Source organism: Mustela nivalis (genome assembly GCF_964662115.1).
Source record: "Mustela nivalis genome assembly, chromosome: 8".
NCBI lineage: Eukaryota > Metazoa > Chordata > Mammalia > Carnivora > Mustelidae > Mustela > Mustela nivalis.
In genome coordinates, this window is record NC_139027.1 from 37,501,077 (window position 1) to 37,526,555 (window position 25,479).

The 25,479-nt window shown below is 42.9% G+C and overlaps 3 gene segments (V, D, J or C); 2 read left to right on the top strand and 1 right to left on the bottom strand.

Moving 5' to 3' along the window:
- The window catches only part of LOC309870880 (immunoglobulin kappa variable 1D-12-like), a 38,151-nt gene extending 26,479 nt beyond the window's left edge, over positions 1–11,672 (top strand). Inside the window, exon 3 of the V gene segment in view lies at positions 11,352–11,672.
- LOC309870883 (immunoglobulin kappa variable 1-9-like) lies at positions 5,805–24,619 on the top strand. The segment is given in 3 exons: positions 5,805–5,901; positions 17,329–17,388; positions 24,301–24,619.
- LOC309870879 (immunoglobulin kappa variable 4-1-like) overlaps positions 11,213–25,479 on the bottom strand; it is a 73,947-nt gene continuing 59,680 nt past the window's right edge. Inside the window, exon 4 of the V gene segment in view lies at positions 11,213–11,676.

Sequence of the window (25,479 nt, forward strand, 5' to 3'; positions counted from 1 at the left end):
AAACCTCTCTGTTTGGTGGTCCCCACTGCACATGTATCTTGCCTGAGTGGGGAGCAGGCACAGCAGAGGCTCTGAGCTGGCATCAGAGGCAGGTGCTGGGGAACCCAGGGCAGTAACCTGCAGCTGAGTGCTCTAGACCAAGTCCGGGCCCCTGGATGCCAACAGCCTCAGCGGGGCACAACCAGCTGTGGAAGGGACATGGCCAGCCTGAGGTCTGAGTGCTAAGTGTTAGGTCCCCCAATAATGGGTCTGTGATCAAAGGAGTGATGATACAAAGCGAAGGTCAAGCAAAGCTTAATTTTGAGCAAGCATTGAGAATCAAACCGACCGTCTCTTACAAAGAGGGGACCCTTCCTGCCTTACCGACTAACTTTTATAGAGCAAAGGCCATGTGGTTGGGCCTGCCACACACAGGTGGCCAGTGAGATTGTCACACACAGAGAATGCTGCACAGTCATACTAGGTTACTCACAGGTGGCCAATTGAATTACAATTTATCCAAGTAGATATTTGAACTAGCCTATCACTTTGGTCAGAATTGGCACCCACCTTCTTGGTAGCTAAGGAGACAGTATGCACGTCCCACTGATTGGATGTCTCCACCTGGCCTGACCCGCCCTTGTTTTGGGGCTTTGTTACCTAGGACTGGTAAGTTCCCTGAGTGGGGGGCAGTGTCAGTTTCAGTTTTACTGCATAAACAACAAAATCACTGTTTAACCAGATGGAATCACTCTGGCTAAATAGGCCCTTACAGTGAGCTGCCAGGAAGAGCCACAGTGAACTTCACCCTGACCCTCCCAGCCTATGTGTGTGCATCAGGGACAGTTACTCAGCCTGAGCATCAGAAACCTGAGCCATACATGGGACAGCGAGAAGTTCCATACATTTTTGAGCTTACTAATTTTGTGATATTTTCAACAGGATAATATTTGGTATCATTCACGAATTAGTATGTTTTCTATTTCCACTCTCTCACCTTCTTCCTTTCCAGTTACACTAACTGCTCTGTACAGTGTTCCCTGTGGAAAAAGGATATCCATTTTCATACAACATACATAAGAAACATCATTCAAATAGGCCCCACTTTTAAACATAAAACCCCAAATCTTAAACCTTATACAAGAAAATACATAGCAGAATATATGGAGATAGGAGTACAGAGTAGGAAGATCAGATCTAGGAAAGCATATCTGGTTTCCATTCCTAATTCTTCTGATCAAGGAAAAGGTCCTGAAAGCAGTAACTTCCAATCATATCAATTATAGAGCTATTGGGGCACCATAAAATGAAATCAAAACCCATAGTCTTGAGGCCCCCACACTAGGATCTTACTAGTACCTTATTTGAGTAACCCCGTGGAAGGAGGTTCAGCAGCACCAGGCACATCCCTACCTCAAACACAGCACCTTGGCCTCTCACGGCTGAACCCAGTATTCTTGTCTCAACACAAGGAGGGGCTTGATACTCATAATAACCTCTCTTTGTGCTTTAAGGTAGGTCAACTGTACAAAAATTGTAGCATTCAAAGCAATGTGACAAGATATTCTGTGCCCTTGGGGTGGGAGGGGTAAGAAGGAAATAAATCTCAACCAAAGATAATTCCATTAAAAAAATGGAGGAGAATTTGGGGATTGGGAAACAGTATTTAACTACAGTACTTCAGTTACTTAAAGTTGCTGTTCCTGGAAAGTCTCCCCATTGGAAGGGATTCTAAAAACTACCAAATACTTCCCATTGGAAGGGATCCTAAAAACTACCAAATTCATTCTCACCATTTCTCAGGATCCTCCCAGTCCTCGCCCTGTGTATACCTTCATCTAGCTCTTCACCTGGATCTTTTCTCATATCCCTTAGTAAACTAGTAAACACAGTAGGTTATTCTCGGAGTTCTGTGAGCTACTTTAGGAACCTAATCACACCTGAGGAGGGAATCATGGAACCCCGTGTCTACAGCTGGTCGAGGACACGGGCTCATACTCTATGCCCTTCACTCCCATTAGATGATGATACTCCTGATGGGCTAGTCCTTCTCAAGCTAGGGTCTCCATACTGTCCTGTAGAGCCACAGGTGGCAGGATGGAGGATGAAGTGTGGCATGATGCCACTGCGAGCAGACCCAGAGCCAGGAGGCTGTGCCCCTGAGAAAACTCCATCTTGAAAGTGCTTGGTGTCCTCCACACCGCTGGTCAGGGACCACCACTTGGCTACTGTACACTGGAGCTTCTCCATCCCCGGATGGTTCCTTGTTCCCAGTGTCTGGGACAGTGGAGACACCTCCTCCACAATGTGCAAGGACAGCAGTCTCCTCCCGAAACATACACATGGGATGGATATAGACCCAGATTGGAGGTCTTCCCTAACAAAGCTAAAGTCATTTTTCTTTCCTGTCACAAACTTTAAAAATTCCTTCAAATTTCCAGAGTGATAACAAAAACAATGTGATAGACTCGCTATACATTCCACAAAGAATGTATGTGAAAATAAAAATAAAAATAAAATAAAAGTGAAAGTGAGGGAATCTGAGGAGGAAGGAGGAACCACTATGAAAAGACCGACGTCTCTGGCAGGTAAATCATGGGTGCATGATGGTACAGCAGGAGAGGAAGCCATGATATCCTGGGTAAGGATCTGACCCGTGTGTCCCTTCTCATGTCCACTCTGGAGGGCAACCACAGGGCTGCACCCCCCAGGGAGCTGGCTTAGGCTTTTGTTCTACTGCATCCAAGTTCCACTATGCCTCTGCTCAATCCTGCCTTCTCTTTCCAGAGGTGGTGATGTCAGGAACATTCTCCAGCTATGTCGCACATGTTATATTCGATGTGAGTCTGCTTTCTGGGGGAACAATGCCTGTGACCAGTGACATCAGAGAGTAGCACAGACCACATGGTCAGAATAACCTGCATAGGCAGAAGCTGTCCATTTTCTAAAGTGCACAGGGACAGAATGATGTCAGAAAGAGAGAATGGCCACGGTCGCCGAACTGTGGAAAGAACCAAGATGCCCTTCAACGGACGAATGGATAAGGAAGATGTGGTCCATATACACTATAGAGTATTATGCCTCCATCAGAAAGGACGAATACCCACTTTTGTAGCAACATGGATGGAACTGGAAGAGATTATGCTGAGTGAAATAAGTCAAGCAGGGAGAGTCAATTATCATATGGTTTCACTTATTTGTGGAGCATAACAAATAGCATGGAGGACATGGGGAGTTAGAGAGGAGAAGGGGCTTGGGGTAAATTGGAAGGGGAAGTGAACCATGAGAGACTATGGACTCTGAAAAACAATCTGAGGGTTTTGAAGGGGCAGGGGTGAAAGGTCGGGGTACCAGGTGGTGGGTATTATAGAGGGCACGGGTTGCATGGAGCACTGGGTGTGGTGCAAAAACAATGAATACTGTTATGCTGAAAATAAAAAATAAATTTAAAAAAAAGAGAGAGAATGTGGCAGTAGATAATTGAGCACACATTATGAGAAATTAAGTCAATGTGTTGACCCTCAGACTGTATAATACAGAATGTATTTTGTCTCTCGAACTGGTAAACTCTAGCTCAGGGTTGCTGAAGCCTAAAGTCACAGCTTCTGACTCAGTTCCTAGACCTAAGTCAGCTCCTACTCTCAAGCACATTGACACAGGGGAAGGACAGTTCTCAAAGGAAAGACGTTAAGATTTTGCCATAGATGTATGGAGAAAATCTGGCTTCCTTATTTTCCTTAAGGAACAGGGGGCTTAGGGCTTGAGCTCAGAATGTGTCCTCTCTGCCCTGATGAGAGAGCTCTCTGTTAGAAGGACACATGGGGGAAAGCAGTGCTCTGGCGTAGGAGACAAGGGAGCAAACCTTCCGCAGGGAAAAAGCAAACACACAACAAACAAACAGTTCATCTCAAATTAAAGCAGTGGAAGAATATTTGTTAACTGACAAGAAAGCTGTAGGCGTCCATAAGAACACCTCAGGACAGAAGTTCCATCCCTCACAGGAGACACTTTGGGGTTGGGGATGCAAATTGCTACACAGAGTTAAAAGTTTATTAAAGAGAGGGATTTTGAGGTGGCCTGTGGTCAAAGGGAACTTCTGTCTCACTTTCCCCGATTAGAGTGTGGGGACTGGGGACCCTGACCAAGGATTAGCATCGATACAAGAAGAACCTTCACAGCCGACATAAGACATTGCTCCCATTTCTTCAAAGGACTCACATGAATCTTGGTCCTACAAAAGTCATTTAGTTATTTACTTCTTCCAAAAGAACAAAGAAGAGAAATGACAATATTGGGAAGGAATTCAGATTACGTATACGGAGATCAGGGTTTTGAAATATCTAGATCATTGAATCTCATAAATCACCTGCTTCACATGGTTCAGAAATAACTGTCAGAAGATCAACACATTCACATATATATGGGAGCTGCCTGGAGCCAAAACTACTCTTTGTGCGTTCATCTTCTAGTGGGTGAGTATTTGCAGTTATTTAGAAAAGGTGACCCATTTCAGTCACCGGTCCCAAGAATCTACACAACAGACCTCCTGTTGGAGACCCTCCTTCTGCTGGGTGGCAGAGAGGACCTCCATTTGGGCTCAGTCACACACAGGTCTGTTGTCTTTCAAGTTCACCAAAGCATTAAAAGTTTGTGCTGTTTGGCTGAGAAAATGTATAGATCAAGTCCTATAGAATGTATAACAGCATCACACTCCCCACCCACACACCCTGACCCCAGAATAATGGACTCACATAAACAAAGTAGCAAGAGATTCATTCCAAGTGACACACTGGCTTCCAGTTTTATAGATTCCAAAGGGAAGTCCCCTGGCAAAGAGACAAAAGTGCAACGAAACCCACCTGTGTAAGTCCTTGCTCCTTGAGGTGATGTTGGTCAAGATCAGAGACTCCTAGAGTCCTGTTCCCCACCTGGACCTCATGGAGGTTCTCCTTACATCCCTTACAGATGCCGATGATTTCTGTGTGGTGTGCAATGACCAATGTTGATGAAGTCACTTTTATTGTCCAGGATACAACAAAGTTCCTATATACACAGGAGATAAAGACTCCTGTTAGGAATTAGGAACAGTCTTTCTTCAGTCTACAGTTAGCAGAGGAAAGTTTCAAAGCCTTCTCTGTCAAGAAAGTAGCTCTAGAAGGATTTTGCATTTTTTAAGTATTTCAGGGCAAGAAATTCTGAGATAAACAACCAAACACAAAAGAAGACTTTTAAAGTTTTCATGTTAAGTTTTATAGGAAATATTTTTGAAGTTCAAGCATTAGTAGGAATACATTGTACAAAAAATAGTTTCAAAACTGATACACAGCAAATAAACATGATGGATGAATAATTTTCAGCCAAATTTCCACACTATGAGGTTTCACATGTGGTAATAGGTAATGTGATTCTGATTTCCTTAGTATATTTGACACACAGTGTTAGCTACTCTGACTCTTAATTTAACATGTGTAATGAATAGTTTTCAAACTCATCATAAGATTTATGATATTATCTAAAATTGGCCTATTTGTTTTTTTCCTGATTTTTTTCATTTCCAGTGGTGTAACTTTCTGAATCATTCACCAGCAGGATTCGTTAGGAGGGCCAGCATTTTCAAGAATAAACGATTCAGGATTGCTTGGCTAGCACTCTAAGACGAGATCAAGGGAGAAAACACATGAAAGAGTAAATAAAATGACAACTAGTAACATACAGGACATGGGCTATTAGTCTTAGTTCTGTCACAACTTGTCATCATCACCCAAGTCCCTTCATAGAGCTCAGGGTTTACTAACACTACCATTGTTACATAATAATTCTTCCAGCTATGGTACAAAATCTCACTCTAGGGCTCAACAGTTCAGGTTCTCAAAATGAGGTTCACCTCTCGGCTCCTGGGGCTGCTGATGCTCTGGGTACCAGGTAAGAGCAGAGGGGGAATGAGATGGGAGATTGTGGTGGGGAAGGTGAGCTGTCTGGGTGCTGTTACTCCCCATGTGTGTTCTGTCCAGGGGTGAGATTGTGCTCCAAGATGGGAATTTAGTTTTGAAATCCGAGAAAATTATGAGAAATTAAAAGGAACAAAGAATAGTGCTTTAGTGAGATGCGGGGGAAAAAAATAACTGTAGCTACTCTGTGCTCTACAATTCTTGGGTTATCCATGGAAACTGGATATATTTACAGTAGGAATCCAATCACAAAATATGATTTTGCCTAATGTAAATAAAATTCAAATTCATAATAATGGCTCATAATGTTTCTCCATAACCTGAACTTATCTCTCATTGCTGTAGGGTCCATTGAGAGGTCTCACTGTCCGTCACCCCAAAGAGCTGGCCTCCATCTCCTGTAGGGTCAGTCAGAACCTCCTACACAGTAATGGGAACACCTATTTGAGTTGATTCTGGCAGAAGCCAGGCCAGTCCCCACAGGGCCTGATCGGCAAGGTTTCCAACCATTTCACTGGGGTCCCAGACAGGTTCAGGGGCAGCAGGTCAGGGACAGATTTCACCCTGACCATCAGCAGGGTGGAGGCTGACAATGTGGGAGTTTATTACTGCAAGCAAGGTACACATGAGCCTCCCACAGTGGTTCAGCCCCGAACACAAACCTCTCTGTTTGGCGGTCCCCACTGGGCATGTGTGTTGCCTGAGCGGGAATGGCACAGCAGAGTTTCTGAGCTGGCATCAGAGGCAGGTGCTGGGGAACTCAGGGCAGTAACGTACAGCTGAGTGCTCTGGACCAAGTCTGGGCCCCTTGACAGCAACAGCCTCAGTGGGGCACAACCAGCTACAGAAGGGACATGATCAGCCTGTGGGCTGAGCAGTGAGCTGGCAGGCAGAGCTGCCATGAATCTTAACCTGACACTCCTGGCTTGTGTGTAGAGGTCAGGAAGAGTTACTTTGCCATCATCAGAAACCTGATGCAGGGGCACCTGGGTGGCTCAGCGGGTTAAGCCTCTGCCTTCGGCTCAGGTCATGATCCCAGGGTCCTGGGATCGAGCCCCGCATCGGGCTCTCTGCTCGGCCGGGAGCCTGCTTCTTTCTCTCTCTCTCTGCCTGCCTCTCTGCCTGCTTCTGATCTCTCTCTGTCAAATAAATAAATAAAATCTTAAAAAAAAATCTTTAAAAAAAAAAAAAGAAACCTGATGCTTATTTGTGGCAACACAATTACATACATTTTTGAGCTATGAAATTCTGTGATATTTTCCGTAGGATAATATTTGATATCCTTCAGAATTTATTATTGCTTATTTTCCCACTCTCTGAATTTCTTCTTTCCCAGTTACACTAACTGTTTTTGTGCTATATTCTCTAGATAACATTCTATACACACTAACCTCACAGGAAATATGGCTGAGAAGGATTAGTAAAACTTTTTCTTCAAGCTCCTAAACAGACTTGTAAACCCATAGCAGATATAAGCTCCTAATCCTGAAAAGACGATGTCCATATATACAATGAAATATTATTCAGCCATAAAAAAGAATGAAATCTAGCCATTTGGCACAACATGGATGGACCAATAGGGTATTGTGAGGTGAAGTAAGTCCAGAGAAAGGCAAACACTATATGATTTCATTTATATGTAGAAATATGTAGAAATCTGGCTTCTAGATCGAGGTCCTGACTTTGCCATTTAAATTTTAATCCAGAGAAAAATATTTCACAAAGGAGAAAACACTAGATCTCGATCTATCCTTGTGCTGGAACCAATGCACATCATTTTTCCCCCAACATATTTTTAACATTAAAAAAAAAAAAGACTTCTAGTACAAAACCAGGAGCAAAGAGCAGGTTGCTTTTGTCACTAGAAAATATTTTAAATTTGGAAAGAACAGTGAAACAGATTATAAGAGGGAGGCAAACAAAAAATATGGAAGACAGGAGATATAAAGGACTCACCACCTGGACACCTTCTCCCTCAACCCTCATCCTCTAAACCACAGAGATACACAATAGCTTGCCTTTCTTCTAAAAGTGCCCTGAGCTTCTGTGTTTCCCTGGCAGCCTGCTCACAGAACTTCTCTCACTCCCTTCTGCCTCTTCTAGACTTCTAGGCCTTCCCATAAAATGGAAGAACAGTTTTTGAAATCAAGATAGGTAGACTATGCCACTCTAGGATCACCCCTTATTGCAGACAAACACCAGCCCCAAAGTCTCTCCTTTTTCTTGGAATATTTTATTTCCAGCTTCCTACAGCCTCTCTCAGCCTGACACAATTGCTGGTGGTTTCAGCGTACTCAGTATATGACTCTTCCATTACCTGCTCTCTCAGTTGTTTGGCTGACCCTCCTCTAATCGTCTCTTCCCCACCCAATCTTGATCAGTCATTCTCAGGGCCATGCCTTAGGTGCACCATCAGAAAATCATGACAAGTTCTCCACCGTTACAATGCTGAGCATCTCAGGGGCGCCTGGGTGGCTCAATCGGTTGAGCCTCTGCCTTCAGCTCAGGCCATGATCCTGGGGTCCTGGGATGGAGCCCTGCTCAGTGGGGAGTCTGCTTCTCCTTCTCCATTTGCCACTCTCCTGCTCATGCCCTTGGGTGTTCTCTCCCACTCTCTCTCTCTCAACTAAATAAAAAAATGTAAATAAATAAATGTATGTTTTTTTAAAATGTTGAGTATCTCAGCCTTGACCCATTCTAAAAACTCTGCAGTTCAATCCACTGGGTATGCACTGCCAATAATTTCTGGCTTTAATTACAGTAAGACCTGAAATCTATAGGAAAAATATATCTTGTGTTTCCATGGAAAATTTGGCATGTCTGTAGCATATCTTTCCAGGTTATCAGGGTCCAACCCTAGTCATTATCTTTGAGCTATCTTGCAACTTTTTATGAAATGTTGATAACTGATAGATGAATGATTCTGCACTGTTTGGTAGTGACTTAACTGACATCTTACCTCTCCTTGGAGAACTAGCTTGCCTCTCTCTGCACTTCGTTCCTTTTGACTTTTCCTTTATCCACTTACATCTTCCTAGTTCCCTCACAGCATATGAGTAAAATAATACAACACGTGTTTGTCATTACTATGTCTTGATGAGAGTCATAATTTATTGTTTTCTGAAAATTAGCTTTTAATGAATCTATTGACCTTCCTATATTTTCTTGTCTTTAAGCCCTTCATGTCTCATTTCCCTCCTTCCTCAGCTGAATTCCATGATCCTTCTTTATAACAACTCCTTATATGCAAGTTCTTCCTCAGCCTTCCATTGTTTCATTTCATGTACAAAGTCCCAACCCTCCACATGCCTGCTGGAGGAAAACACACAGCAATCCCCATGGCTCCAACTTTGATTCATGACCACTCACCTCCTGAGGCCCTTCACCCTGCCCCACAATCATACTGTACTTCCCTGGTCTCATCAGTCTTCACTCTTTCTCTTTCCTTCTTCAGGTTCTAACAGCTCCTCCTCCATCCTCATTTAAAGCCAAGTATGCCATTTCCTATTTCCTAGGTCAAGATGGTCAGCACCCTCCCCCAACTAGAAATGTGAAAGAGAGGAAAGAAATGTGAGCCTTTCTACATCAGGAGCATCCGTTGACCTTCCTGGTTCAGCCAACTTTAAGCACACGAGCAAGCCAGCCAAGATCAATCAAGATCAATCAAGCCTGGGCCCATATTAGCAGAACTGCCCAGCCAACCAATAAACATGACAGCAACAAACATGCTACCATTTTAAGCCACTGTATTTTGTGGGTGATTTATCAAATGGTGCTAGCTAACTAATATATCATCTGATTTTAAGTTTCTACTCACTCTTACTCAGTAAGCTTTTATTCCCTTCCTTCCATTACTTTTCATTATAGCCCCTCCAACACAATGTAGTAAATGTTTACTGATGCCATTGATTATCGCCTGGCTCTCCTAGCTGGGGCGAAAGCAGATGTCTTTGCTCTGCACACAGAGGAAGCCCTCAGAAAACATACCTTGAATGAGAGAAATGGATCCTTTAATAGCAATCCTTGAAGTAGGTTTCTAATTATTAAGAGAAGGTGTTTCATAGGCAAATGCATTTAGACCACACTGACCAAGTTTGCTGCGGTCTTTCCCGAAGCTATAGTACATCAACCCATGTATTTCAGAAGGAGGTGAGGAAATAATACTAAAATGCTAAGAAATTCTCCATTTTCACACAGACTTGGACATGCTCATGAACTGTTTTCCAAGGGACTCAAGTTATGGCACACTTAGAGCCGTGATTTCCTTCAGTCACAAGATTAGACCTGAATGCCCAAGGGATGACATTAAAGAAAAAGGTGACAAGTGGTGAAAAAAGGTGCTGAGGCACAGCATCCCATGTTCCTAAAGTAACAGAGTTTAAGAGTGAGGGCATCAGAACACCTGGGTGGCTCAGTCTGTTCAGTGTCTGACTCCTGGTTTCAGCTCAGCTCATGATCTCAGGCATGTGAGATGGAGCGGGCTTCAGGTCTCCACTCAACAGGGTGAGTGCCTGAGATTCTCTCCATCTCCCTTGGCCATGCCACCCCAGCAATAAATAGAAATCTTAATAAAAAAAAGAAAAGAATTGCCTTTGTGAGAATGAGTAAGCTTGGGAGAAACAGAGAAGAGAGAGAAGGGAGGTAGGAAAGGAGCTGGAGCAGAAATGAATGTCCAGGACACTGCCCAGGAAGGCTGGGAAACAGGGCCCATGGAAGGAAAAAGCGAGAGGGACACTACCTTCCACGTGGGAGATTCTGAATAGGAGAGCTCAAAGGTTTCATCCTGGGAAGGTTCAGAGTGGGAGGGTGATGGAGGGTGAGTAAAAGGAAATAAGGAAATAAAAGAGAAATGTCCCAGAGTCCAAGAGGAGCAGGAAGAGAGAACTGACCCTGGGGTGTAAAGTTCATGGCCCTTTGTCAGAGGTAAGGACAAAGCTTCCTGGCTCACTTCTGCCGTGGGACCGTGGGAAACACGCATCTTCCTGGGGCACAAAAATTTCCGGCACCTTCCCTACAACTTCACAGCATTTATATTCATTAACCTCCCGCAAAGAGGGATGCAGGAGGGATGCCTGGGTGGCTCAGTTGGTTAAGTGGCTGCCTTCAGCTCAGGTCATGATCCCAGCATCTTGAAGGAGTCCCTCATTGGGTTCCCTGCTCAGTGGGGAGCCTGCTTCTCCCTCTGTCTCCTGCTTCCCCCTCTTGTGCTCTCTCTCTCTGGTAAATTAATAAATAAAATCATTTTTTAAAAAAGGGTGGGGGATGGAGGAAAAGTTCGACCCTTCATTTTCTCCTGGGCCTTACAAGCCCTCCAAGGAGTAAGTCAGGAGACGTGACTTCTCAGGCAGATAACGGAACAGCCCTGAGCGAAGAGGAAGCAGCTGGTGCAGCAAAGCCTCCTTGACCCACGGCCCCAGGAAGCAGGTTTGTGTTCGAGGCTGAAGCACTGTGGGTGGATAGCTATAACCCTGCTGGCAGTAATAGTCCCCCACATCTTCGGCCTGGAGGTTGCTGATGGTGAGGGTGAAGTCTGTCCCAGACCCACTGCCGCTGAACCGGTCTGGGATGCCCGTGGCCCTGCTGGATGCAGCATAGATGAGGAGCCTGGGAGCCTGCCCAGGTTTCTGCTGGTACCAGTTTACATAGTTTCTAACACTCTGACTGGCTCTGCAGTTCATGGTGACCCGCTGACCTGGAGACACAGCCAGGGAGCCTGGAGACTGAGTCATCGTGATGTCCCCATGGGCACCTGCAATCAGAAAAATGGTGATACAGACACACTTTATCCCAGTCACACTGAAATATGTCATTGCAAACGTGCTTCCTAATGGTACCACATGGCAGTACATCATTGGGTCTATTTTGGAAATAACCAGTGTTTTTCATTATATATCTTAAAAAGTTGTTTAAAATGACACTACTCCAGAAGGATTATGACACTTTTCAGCTTCTTACCTGAGACCCATAGGAACAAGCATAGGAAGACCTGCCTCTGTGACACCATCTTGCTGCCCCTGCCTGCCTGATGCAGCTCAGCTCATGTGGCAAAGGCCCTTTTTATACAGCCTACGCTGCTGGTCTGGGCCTGGAGGGGCTTATGCAAAGCAGTCAGCGAGAACAGATGCAAATCTCATAAGCAATGGGTTGTGAAAGTGCCCAGTGGAAATGTAAGGAGCCAAAAATAACTCCAAAATAAAGTTGTATGACAGGAACACACAAATGTCAACTTAGAAGCTCTGAGAACAACTTAGTTCTAAAATGACAAACTGCTACAAGTCCAAATGAAGAGCTTCCATTTTCAATTTAAAAATGTCTTTAAATGGGTTCTGTGTCCAGAAATGATGAGCTTGGCTCTTCGTATCAATAATCCTGGTAAAATAACAAAACATGCTGGGAAACAAATAATGTGAGGCAGGGAGGGGCAAAAGAATTGGAAGGTACAAAAAGAAAGGGGAGAGCTTTGGGCCCAGCTTTTTATAAAACCGCTGACTGGAAAACATCAAGCTCTGAAGCCATTTTTCTCCTGCAGATGGGTAAGAACGTGGCAAACACTTGAGCATTGGCCCTGGAGCTTGCAAGTTCCAGTGACATGAGATATGGAAGACAGGCCCAGAATGTCCTCACTCCGGGCGACATGTGGGACCCTCATTGGATCTAGGGGAAGAATGAATCCTGAACTTTAGTTATTCTATCTTTTCAGTTCAATATTTCTGTTTTTTGTTGTTGTTGTTGTTGTTGTTGTTATTGAATTAATCAATGAATGAAATCTAGGTGCCTTCAAGAAAATTCAGTTCCCTCCAGTGTTTTGAGAAGTCAGCGCAGGGTTGCTTGGGCTCCATATAAACTTCCCTGCACCTGTTCCTTGTCCTGCTGTTCCTTCGTAAGCAGAGGGAAAAGGGCATGGGTGGGATTCCCTTAAAACACCAAGCACGCAGTCCCAGTGAATAGGGCAGAGGCTGTGGAGGCTTCGGGCGCACTGCAAGTCCAACCACAACACTTCTGCCATCGTTCCTCTGAGTGGGGCAGATGCCTGAGGCTTCATCTGTCAAGTGGCAGCCTGGCTGTTCCTTGGGTCCCCGTGGCCCCTGCACTGCTTCGTGACATGAGACATTTCCTAAACCCAGACAAAACCTGTATCAAGTAGACCCTGCCTGGGGATCCACGTCTCACCCTCCCAAAGGATCAATTCTCTCATCACTCCACCCCGCCATTTGCCCCTGATGATGGTTAATTTTATGTGTCAATGTAAGTAGGCTAGAGTGCCCAGTGGAGTCGTCAATGCCAGTTTAGATGTTGCTGCCAAGGTATTTTTTAGTGTGATGAACATCTTCATCAGGAGCCCTTACCACAACACAGAGTCCCCTCCCATGCTGCACAAAAGATTCACCACAGCTTTGTTTCACTTTCTAAAGGAAAGGAAACTTTATTATTATTACAGAAGCATAGAAACAGAAGAGGAAAGGAATTTACACATACAGGAAGGGAATAGTAGGCAGGAAATGAGAATAAGGCCACTTTACCTCATATCAGGTACTTATAACAGAACCACCTCACCAGCTGGGGAAGCCCCGTGGAGACAGCCAGGTTGCAGTCCCAACTAAGAAGCCTGGGTGTAGCATCCTCCCCTCAGGGGACACTTCCAGGGGACCATCTCCCTAAGGGCCATACTTATAGGGCAAATAATAGGGTTTGAAATTAAACATTTGTTCACCTACGTGCAGTTTGGAGCAAGCTGAACATCCACATTGTCATGTGTCTGCATTTTTGCGGAGCCCGAGCTATTTGCTTCTACCTCCCCTTCCAGATCTCATTCTGGGGGACCAGCCCTGCCTGGAGCAGGAGGGCATGGGAGACAAGGCTGTAGCTCTTGGTGTCCAGAACAGAAGCCGATATCCCTGATGAACATTGATGCAAAAATCCTCCACGAAATGTTAGCAAACCAAATTCAATAATACAGTAAAAGAATCATACACCATGATCAAGTAAGATATATTTTAGAGATGCAAGGGATGTTTCAATATCCATAAAATAATCAGCGTGATACATCCCAGGAACAAAATTAAGGGTAAAAATGATAAGATTGTCTCAACAGATGCAGAAAAAGTATTTGATAAAATTCAGTATCTAGTTACCCCCCAAAAAAGAAAAAAAAAAGGCAAGAAATACCAAGGGTTATAGAGGATATGGAGAAAGATGATAAGGAGAGGATAAGGTGAAATGCCCTCAGGTGGTGGTGTTCGGGATGCGAATTAGTGCAGCCACTATGGATAAGAGTAAGGAGCTTCCTCAGAAACTTAACCACCCTATGATCCAGCTATTCCACTTTTGGGTATTTGAAAATATATATGCACCACTGGGTCCATTGAAGCATTATTTAAAACAACCAGGATATGGAAACAACCTAAGTGTCCATTGACAGATAAATGGATAAAGAAACTGTGTTAGACATGTATATGCAACAATGAAATACTACTCAGCCATGAAAGGGAAGGGAATCTTGCCATTTGGGACAACATGGATGAAACTTGAAAGTAATATGCTACATGAAATAAGGAAGACAGAGAAACATATTATGTATAATATCACTTCCATGTGGAATCTAAAAAAGCCAAATATATGGATACACAGAGTAGATTGGTGGTTGCCAGGGGCTGGGTGGTGAGAAAAATAGGGGAGATGTTGATCACAGGGTACAAATTACTGTATATAAAACAATTTCTGCTGGTCTCATGTACAGCAAGGTGACTGTAGTTAACAGTACTATATTGCACTGGAAGGTTACTAAGAGATGAGACCTTCAATGTTCTCACCACAAAAAAGTAAATAAGTAAAACAAGAAGGATAATTATGTGAAGTGAAGGTTGCATTAACTCTCCTTATGTTGGTAATCATTTCACAATATAAACATAGATCAAATTATCACATTGTGTAAAACTTAAATTTACACAATGTTATATGTCAATTTATATCTAGAAAAAGAAATTTTGACATCATTTCCTTCTGGTCCACATGGTTTCTGAATAGAAATCCTCTGACATTCGAGGTGTTTTCCTCTGAGTAGGTGTGATTTTTCTCTTTCATCCTATGATATTTTTCCTTTTTCTTTAGTGCTCAGAAATGTTAATTTGATGTGTCTTGACATATATTTCTTCAGGATTATGCTGTTGGGGGTCTGTTAAATGTGAAAATTTTTGAGTAATTACTTGTTCAAAATATTTTTCATCTCCATCCTCTCTCCCCACTCTTTCTAGGATTCCAGTGGCACAAATGTTAGATCTTCTGCTTGGTCCCATGTATCCCAGACACTGTAGGGTTTTGTTGTTGTTGGTTTTGATTTTGGGGTTTTGTTTTGCTTTGACTTGCTTTTAGCTAAGTTTCTCATTTTGATTAGACTGGGTAATTTCTTGCTTCTGATCTTTCCTCCTTTATCCTTTCACTCTCCTCCTAACAGATCCTTCCTAGCCAGCCACCCCGTACGGCATCCATATCCTTACTTCAGGCCACTTTCCCGGCCACATTAAGTCAATGACCATTTGTGCTCTCTGAGCATCTACTAAAAAAAAATCTTATTTCATTACGGAATGGTATGGGGGCTGTCCAGTTTAACTTACATCAACATATCATGCGAACCTGGGCAGAACCTGGAGTCCTTACTCTGCTATTAGCTGGTTGGCAGGCCCTGCATCTTTAATCACATGTGGTAAGAAACCAAGACCGGAAAGCTATTACAATGCAGTAAGAAGTTTTTATTATACTCATAGTCCCCTGGAAACAGAACACACAGCATGCCACCCGGCGACACAGGTAGTACTGAGGTGAAAAAAGTATACAGAGAGAAGTACTGCTGGCCTGTATTTTTTACTGTGTATTTCATGAGGAATAATGGAGAAGCAAAGTCAATAAGCTACTTAGACATAAGATTGGGGAGTTTTAATATTTCAGAGGGCTGCAGACTATAGCTGTGCCCCTTGTCCTCTGGTACCCAGGGGAATTTGGGTAGAGGGAAATGTCACAGATTGTTGGTCTCATTGACAGGAAGAGAGTAAGGATTTGGAAACAGGATTGTCTGTCTTGCATATCCCCTTGGGCAAGTCTTTTACTGCCTCTGAGAATTAGCTAATTTTGGGAGAGACAGTCCCTTCCTGGCTGGAGCAGCAAGAATGCAGAAATAAGAAAATGCATTAAATATAAAGCCTCATGAGGCTGAAAATAGAAGCTTGTGCAGGGATGTTTGGGCAAGAGTGCTATGTATTGTGGTGATCTGAAACTCTTGTCCTATAAATCGTGTGCCCGCTGAATCTGCTTGGATCCAATACTAAAGAAAATACTATCTCTTTTCTGAGATTGTCTGCTGCTGGTCTCCACCCAATCTTAGAATCTGGTGTGTCTGACATTTCTGGTTTAGGACGATCAGCTCTGTCACACGGTTAATTGATGTGCCATGGACAGGTCTACTAGGACTTGTACTATGCTAGGAACTACTTGTTGAACAGTGCATAGGTTGTTTTTGAGAAGGGCCAAGTCCTGCCGAAGAACCAGGAAGTCTATGCTATCGATGAGTCTTCATCTGGGCTTGCCAGTGTGTTCACAGCGTCCTTTCTGAACACAGATGCAGGTACCACCAAATGATAGGAGAGGTCATAGACCCACTTGCATCGAGACCTAAACCTGATACAGAGTCCCTCCTGGCTTTGCGTCCACTCTACACTAGTGACTTCAAAATTAGCTGATAAATGGAATGATGTAACTTATCCAAGTGTGGAATGTGTTGTCTCAACACTCAACAAGGTAGTGTGCTTCAACCACAGTGGTGGGAGGTACAAGATGAAAGCACTTGTCCTTTACCTCAGAGAGGATGTGCCGCACTCCTCAGATATCTGGACCCCTGACACAGCAACCAGGGAGGGGGCCCAAACGAATTTTTGTAGGGTTTGATCCCTCTGTTGGAGCACATGTGTTTTTCCAAATAGTGAAATAGTGAATAGTGAATAGTGAAGTCCTCACCACTTGTCGCTCATGGTGTGCACTTAACAGGATGTAATTGACAGAGTATGGCCTGTCAGGATGCTCTGGTGGATGTTTATACAATGCACTGTAGCAGAGAGCAGCGAGTTAACATAGCCCTGGGCCAAGACTGAGGATGTGACTAGCTCTTCACTGCAGGTGAAAGCAATGTCCACCAGAGAACTGCATTACATCATATGCCATGCCCCCTGCTGGTAGACCTTGTATTTGGCCAAGCATGGGGTAAGCACTTTCAAAACCTCCACAGGCCAGAAGAGGGAGACAACACACCCAGAAAAGAATGGGGCCCAGAGGGGGTATTCTTCTGATAAGCTTAATTATTGAGTATTTTAAGCAATATGAATGCCCCATAATTTGCATATATTCTTCCTCTTAGATCTGGAGTGCTTCTGCCACTCAGAGTCTAATAACAGAGTCTCTGGAAAGCAGCAAGATGGTGGCTCCATCACAGCTTCTTGGCCTTCTGCTCCTCTAGGTCCCAGGTAGAATATTTGGACAAAGCAGATTAAAGTGGGGTATGATTTTCTATGCCTCATTTTCTTTCTTCATTGGGAATCCTTCCATAGATGAATTTAGCTTATTTTAAGAATAAAAAGCATTCTCTGTCCCACCTAACTAGATACTGGTGACTTCCATGTACATATCCTGAGGCTCTGCTAATATTTCCTGTGGTTTCAGCCTCCCATGGCTGAATCCCATGAGACTGTGCTGACCCAGTCTCCTGCCATCCTGTCCATGGCTCCAAAAGAAGGAGTCAGCATCACCTGCCGGGCCAGTCAGAACATTAACAAGTGGTTAGCCTGGCATCAGCAGGAGCCAGGGAGGGCTCCTAAGCTCCTCATCTATGAATCATCCAAGTTGGAAACTGGGGTCCCATCACGGATTAGCAGCAGTGGGTCTGGGACAGACTTCACTGTCACCATTAGCAGCCTGGAGCCTGAAGATGCTGGGACCTACTATTGCCTGCAGTCTAACAGCTACCCACCCACAGTGTTACAGGTCAGAACATAAACCAGCAGGGAATGAGATGTGAGGGGCTGGGCTGCCCCCACTGCTCCTTTAACGCCTGCAACTGCTTAGACAGTTTCTCAGAGGCAGCCACAATTTGGAGGTCATGGGGACTTTGGGAGAATGGCAAGGAGGATTCCTGGCCCCCTGGCTTACTCCCTTTCCCCAGATCATTACACCTGAGGACTGTGGGTGATGGCATTCGCTGGGGTTTATACAGCAAAAGAGAAGCCACTCTAGGTATTCCAAGCAGGAATTGCTTCCTATAGGGAAGTAATGTCTAAATGTCACTCTTTCAACGGCTTGGGAATATAGTAATAAGGGAAGTAGACACTAGAAACGGTGATTCCTCAGTGATCCCCTGTAAGTAAGAGAATTTATACCATTGGAGATACAGGCTGCCTAGCCACATGGTCCTCAGGTCTGTCTAGGAGGGCCAGCGATGGAGGCCCTGATGCAGCCCCTTCCCAGGTTATTCTCTGGTCTCTCGCTTATCATTCACCTGCCTGCAGGTGCTGATGGAAGGCATTGAATCCTTCTGTTCTGACCTCCAGATCTAGGGTAAGGTGCCTCGTGAGCAACTCCATAGGGAACCAGAGAGGAAAGGGGACTCTGGGAAAAGTGCTTCCAGAAGTGATTTTGGTGACAGGGAGTTGACAGAAGACAGCTGGGGACGGTCACTGTTTTCACATCTCTCAGAAGTTGGCCAGTTAGGGGCAGGTTCCAGAATATGTTTGAATATGCTTCTAGCAATCATCATTAGGTCATAACAAGAAGATTTTGTTAAGTGACAGAGGGAACAGAAGAATGAGGAAATTGTGTCATGTATATAGAAATAACTTGACAATGAAGGATTTTTGTGATTAAAAAAAATAAATGTGAATGAAGCATTGTTTTTTCTTAATATAAGAATACCTTGTTGCTTAAAATGCTTTATTAACATCATCATCGACAACCCTGAAAGCTTGTGACACATGCGAAATAGCTGTCTCCACCTGATACCTACTCACATGGCTCTCCATTTTCACAAGATGGCAGGAGAGCTGTGTAAGGCTTAAGATGCTCTGTTGTACAGCATTTTTACTTCCCCTAAACAAGTCTTTCTTTAATTTTCTATTTTCATTTAAGACATTTCTATTGAAAGCCACCTGTTGAATTAAAGCCACAAGTCAAAAAACCCTCCAAATTTACTTTCTAATTCATACAAAATTAAATTACAAATTTCTTTTTAGACTGAAAATATTGAAAAATATAATTATTTGGAAACAACATGACCACATAACCTAAAAAATAAATAGAATAAGGATTTGTACAAATTTAAAGAATTACAAAGACCACAGTAGGAATAAATCAAAATTATATGCAATTTAGTCAGAATAACTAGACTTGGATTTGTTTGTTTTGTGGCTTCTGTACCCTCCGACAGCTTGCCATGAGAATGATGTGCCATGGGTAGTCACCACACTCTGTCTTGGCCCCAGATCAGCCACAATCCGTAGGCTGGAGAACCATTCATCTCCCTGCAGAAGAACCACACAGCTGAGCCCTGTGTGCATTATTCAAATTATTGTCAACATGAATATCCATGACTTTAGGAACAAATGTTTAGCATGGCAAGCCTCTGAGTTTTTGACTGGTTTGTTAAAACAGTGTATAAGATCTAACACAGTTTTTACACATCTTCGCATAGAAATTGACAGGTTTTATTAAACACAATGGCATAAAAAGAAATACTTGAAAATCCATTCATACATATATACAGAACAAAGAAATGTTTTTTTAAAAAATATTTGAATTAAAAGTGTAAAATTCACCCCATTGTAGAACCATCTAACTAAGAAAACTTAGAGTAATGGTGACCAATTCTGTAGATAATTCAGACTTAGTAAATGTCATTAAATCTAAAGTAAATAAATAAAATTATATATGTGAATGTATGTCCATATGCATATATATGTATATATGTATAATATGCATACATGTAGATATATTTTTGATGTGTTTATACAATTATCTTATTAATTAAATGGATTAATATGACTCCAGTAACTAGTGTCCAGCACCAGATTTGGTACTAACCTGGCTTGAGGAATTTTCCTTACAATCTTTGTTTCTATATCATACAATAATTGGTATACTTATCTGAATATATGTTTTCTCACTCAGTGGAGTTCTTAACGGTTTGAATGGAGTTATTTCTTCCTACAAACTGTTATATCCCATGAAAGCCCCATTATCTCTATGTCCACATTCATGTCATGAATTCCAAGTATGAGGTATTATCCAATCTTTTTTTTTAATTTTATGGTGAAATCTATTAATACGCTCATGACAGAGGTCACAGCTCTTGTAATTTCCAGAGAAAATAACAACTAAATGAAACTACCAATCAACAAACATAAAACAGACTGATTGAAAAATGAATTCATGGGTAATACCACTTGTCCTCAAGTGGGACATAAAGGATAATACTCAGTCTTCTGAGAGAAAGCATATCATTTCAGCCCTATTAATTCCCTTTAGCTGGGCATATTAGTGCAGTGCACAAACCGAGCTACTCTACAGAGCACTCCTGAGTCCCCAGGCTCTCCTTCTTAACAAATACCTCTTGATTTTATCCCTATTGCTCAGAGCCCTCAAATAGGAACTCTGATCATGACCTTCATTGAAGAATAGCTTCAAACAAAAAAGGGAGGGAGAAATATGACATTTCCTAATCCTGACAAAGATGTTATTCTATATTCAGGTTTTCCACGTGACTCTGTAGAGAAGTGACATGGCAACAAGGACAGGGCAGTGAGAACGGTAATGCCCTGCTGCCCTGGAGAAGAAAACAGCTATTACATGCTTGTTAACAGGAGGGTGTTATGAACAGTAGTCATAGACACACCTCCCCTGTGGTTATTCTCCTTGACAAACAATATTGATTTTGTTGGATAAAAAAGAGTAAAGGAAACCTCACCTATGCTGGAAAGTTCTCCTACACATACCATTTCTTGGTTAGCGTCTGCATAACCAGAAGGGAAGAATAAATGTAAGAATTCTCTCGACAAGGGAGGACATCGTTCATGCAGGAATTCACTTCCTGCTTGAGCATTTTTTCAAAAACAATCCTCTCCAATCTCCTAATGCATAATAAAAGTGGACCTTCCTTTTGCCTCTTCAGACTCAGACATGGTTTGCCATAGTTTCCTTTGTCTGGAATTGCAATTCTTCTCATTTTCTCAAGTAAGCTTATTTTGCTAGTAAAATAAATGGCTATTTTTTGTTTAAGGTTGACAAATGCACTAATAGAATTATTAATTCAGAATAATGATAAAATTAAAAATTCCTGGTGAGGGGCCAGGGAGAAGGGCAGAAGGAGAAAAGGAGAGAGAATCTTAAGCAGTCTCCACACTCAGTGCAGAACCTGATGCAGACCTTGATATCACGTCCCTGAGATTGTGACATGAGCTGAAATCAAGAGTCTGACACTTAGCTGACTGAGCCACCGAGGTACTCCATCACTGCTGATTTTTAATGTCAACACGTCAGTAAAGCAACCTCCCCAGGGCCCTGATCAGGGATATGAATCTAGCATTGTATGACATCTATAAGGAAAAGGCCCTGATTTAGTTCCTTGATTCCTAAAGCCCTGTACAATTCCATAGGTTTTCAGTATCATAGAAAGCAAAGAGAAAGACAAAATACTGTCTTTGATGGAGACATAACTTGGTCATTCATTTTTTTAAATTTTCTTAACCTATTAGGAACAAGTTGGTTTTAAAACTTTTATGGAAGCTTAATGGACAAATAAAAGTAAAAGCAACATTTAAGAACAAAGTTGTAGAACTACAACAGCCACAGAATGAATGAAAATCTATTACCTATTTTATATATTTATTATTTATTTTTGTTAACATACAACATGAGTTTCAGGTATACAATGTAGTGATTGGATATTTCTATACCTTATGCAATGCTCACCATGTTAAGAGCTACCATCTGTCACCATACAAATTTATTAAGTATCATTGGCTATATTTTCTATGCTGTACCTTACATCCCCATGACTTACTTATTTTAGAACTGGAAGTATTACCTATTCTTTGATACAGTTTTTTCCCCTTAAGTGCATCACAAGATGAATAAAAATGTTTCTGCATGGTATACATTGGCTTTACAAATTTGTTTGAATCTCATGAACTATTTCTTTTAGATTAGATCATATGGAGAATAATCTTTCTACATTTTTTATGAAAAGTTTATGTTGATTTGAAGATATGAAAATATAACATGAAAAAGAATAAATAGATCACTGTCACCTATAAACATAAATGCTTAAATGTAGATAACATTTTAATGTTTTTCCCCTTATATTATAAGAATATGGTGACAAGATATAGTAAATTTCAAGAATATTAGGAATTAGCAAGAATGTAAAAACACTTCAAAATTAGGAAGTTTATATGAATAAAGTGGTGGTTTTCTTTTTGTCTGATTTTAAATCACATGGAGATAGTTAAGAGAGCTCCGCATTTGTGCAGGGAATTCTTGAAAAGGTTGAGCATGATGCAGCCTCTGACTCATGTTGGAAAGGCACTCTCAGTCAGAACACAGAGCACAGGTCCTCTTGGCCCCAGAGCCATTGAGAGGGAGGACAGATTACCCTGACGTTCTGAGGTCAGGAGTGTAAAGATTCATCTCCAAGTGCCGGTTGTGTGCTATGAAGGGAATTCACCTTCAGGGCTGTGTCTGGACACAGGGACATGGACAGCCACCTTCTGAGCAACCGTATGGGAGGAACTGTGGGTCCTGAGAGGCTGCCAGTGGGAGAGGGGACATCTGAGGTGCTGTGGATCTTGACCTAAGAAAAAATAAGACAAACAGACACCTCTCACTCCAAGGAATCCTACAGGCTTACAATGTAAAGCTCAAATAAAAAATCACAAGGTACTTGGGTTGGAAGGTGATGCACAATAACCTGCATCCTGCCTGGGCAACCCTGTAGATGTCTTCTGGGAAGAGCAGCTCTGGGGCATTTTATGTTGAACCAAGCGGGTGATGATCCTGGGAGCCCCAGTGAGCCCAGATGATCTACAGAGGTAATCGTAATATAACGAGTTCTGAGTAAAACTTTTCAATCACAAAGGCAGATGAAATAAAGACTTTTACATACATTTCTAATTTTCAACTAAGAATAGTTAATAGACTAAGAATGGAGTCAGCATCTAGGTTTCACCACATATATTTCACAGAACTTAGGGTCATTTATGAGAATAAAAAAAGTAATAGTATTAAGGATAACACTGTATCTGTATGGGGGAGGGGGGCTTGCTTCCCAGGCATCAGCTTTTTCCCTATTCTCCCCCAGGGCTCACGGTATCTATCCAAGGTAAGGTATGAAGATGGAGCCTCATAGGCCTTTCTAGAGCATGATGTCCTGGGTAACCCACAGTCAAAAGTGTGTATTCATAGGAAAGGTGAGGTCTTAGAGAATCATCGTCTTTTATTTCCTCATTCTTGGGAGGAAGAACCCCTGTTCTAATCACAAACTCTTAGACTCTGAGGACAAACAAGGATCACGAAATACAGAGTCAGTTTTTTTCTGAGAAACAGCTTGGAGAAGCTCCTCTAGGACAGGACATGAACCCTGCGTCTGTGTGATCCCTCAAGAGGCACTGGTTCTGCACCTGCTGCTGACCTGCCCAACCCCTCAGTGATTTGTATGTTTCCCACAGAGCCCATTTCTGCTCTTCAGCATCTTCTTCATGAAGAGGCTGCTCAGACATTCGGGGAGAAGGGAGTTAAGGGAAATGGGAAGGGCAGGTGAACCATGAGAGACTAAGGACTCTGAGCAACAATCTGAGGGTTTTGAAGGGGCGGGGGAGTAGGAGGTTGGGGGAACCAGGTGGTGGGTATTTGAGAGGGCATGGATTGCATAGAGCACTGGGTGTGGTTCAAAAACAATGAATACTGTTATGCTGAAAAGAAATTAAAAAAAAAAAAGAAAATAAAAATAGAGGCAAAGTTAAAAATTAAAAAAAAAAAAAAAAAGCCTCGGGCTGGGCCTTGGATCGAACATGGGAGTCCTGACCCAACTCCTTTGCCTTCTGCTGGCCTGTCTCCCAGGTGAGGAAGGGAGTACAGGGGACATCCACTTGATAGTGGGAGTCCTCTCCTCTTGACTGTGGGATCTCCGCAGGGATCCTCCCTGTGGATCCCTGACCCAGGGTCTCCCCTTCCATCGGAAACCCAGGCGTTCTCAGATTAGAAGACCAGGGCCACCAGAATCTTCTGGGAAGAACATGGAGTATGACATGGTAAACAATGGTGACTTTGTGTTTTTCTTCCAACCCAGCTGTCCATTGGCACACGGGGCTGACCCAGTCTCCAGCCTTCCTCTCCGAGTCCCTGAGACAGGACGCATACATCATCTGCAGGGCCAACAAGAGTGTCAGCAATTATCTGAGCTGGTATCAGCAGAAACCAGGCCAGGCTCCTAAGTATCTCATCTATGATGCTGATAACCTCAAGTCTGGTGTCCCAGATGGTTCTCTGCGATTCAGTTGGACAGAGAATTCATCTTCAAAATCAGCACAGTAGAGGCTGAGGATGCTGCCAGTTATTGCTGCCAGCAGGATTATATTCTTCCTCCCACCGTGCTACAGCCCCGAGCAATAACCTTCCCAGGGCTGGGTGGGGAGGGCGGGAGAAGCAGTGGGCTGTGCTTCTGGTGGCTACAGCAGCTGCATTCTGCTCTGTGGCTGTTCATTCGGGCAGGAGCTGCTTTGGGGAAGGGCTTGCAGGGCTCAAGCATCAAGGGATTTTGTCCTTTGAAAGCTTCCTTTCTTGATGTCACAAATCCCAAACCTCAGGAATTCTAAAATGAAATCTCTCTTGCAGACCTGCAACGGAATTCATCCATGGGATGGACCTTGAATCCTATCTCTGATAAACACTCTGTGAAGTAGGCAAAAAAAGGGAACCCGCATCCAAGCAAACACTGCTAATACTACTAAGACGGCTATGACTAATACTAGTATTGCAAATATTAGTACTACTAATGTTAGTTCTAATACTTCAGGCACTACTAATGTAATGTTGCTACTACTAATAAAACAAATAAACATCAAAAACTACTCTGTCAACTGCCATTGAGTGAAATCTTAAGGACTTACTGTGTATCAAATACTGTACGCAGGACTCATTCATCTACAGCAATTCATCTCACAATAATCCTCTAGAGATGAGAAATGAGGGGTTCTCAGAATTTACGTTACTCAACATACCAGTGGTTGTAAAGGAAGAAGACAGAAAATGAATCTGTTATTTTTACTCCATAATTTCTACTCATTATTTAACAATATTCATTAAAAAAATTAGTACAACTAAAAACAGATCAAGACAGAGACTGTCTCTAGCATCCCAAAAGCTCCCTCAGTCTACTTGCCTGTCAATTCCATGCCCAGCCCACACACACATACCACGAGAGGCCACCCCTCTTCTGTTTTCTATCCACGTTGAGCTGACATTCTCT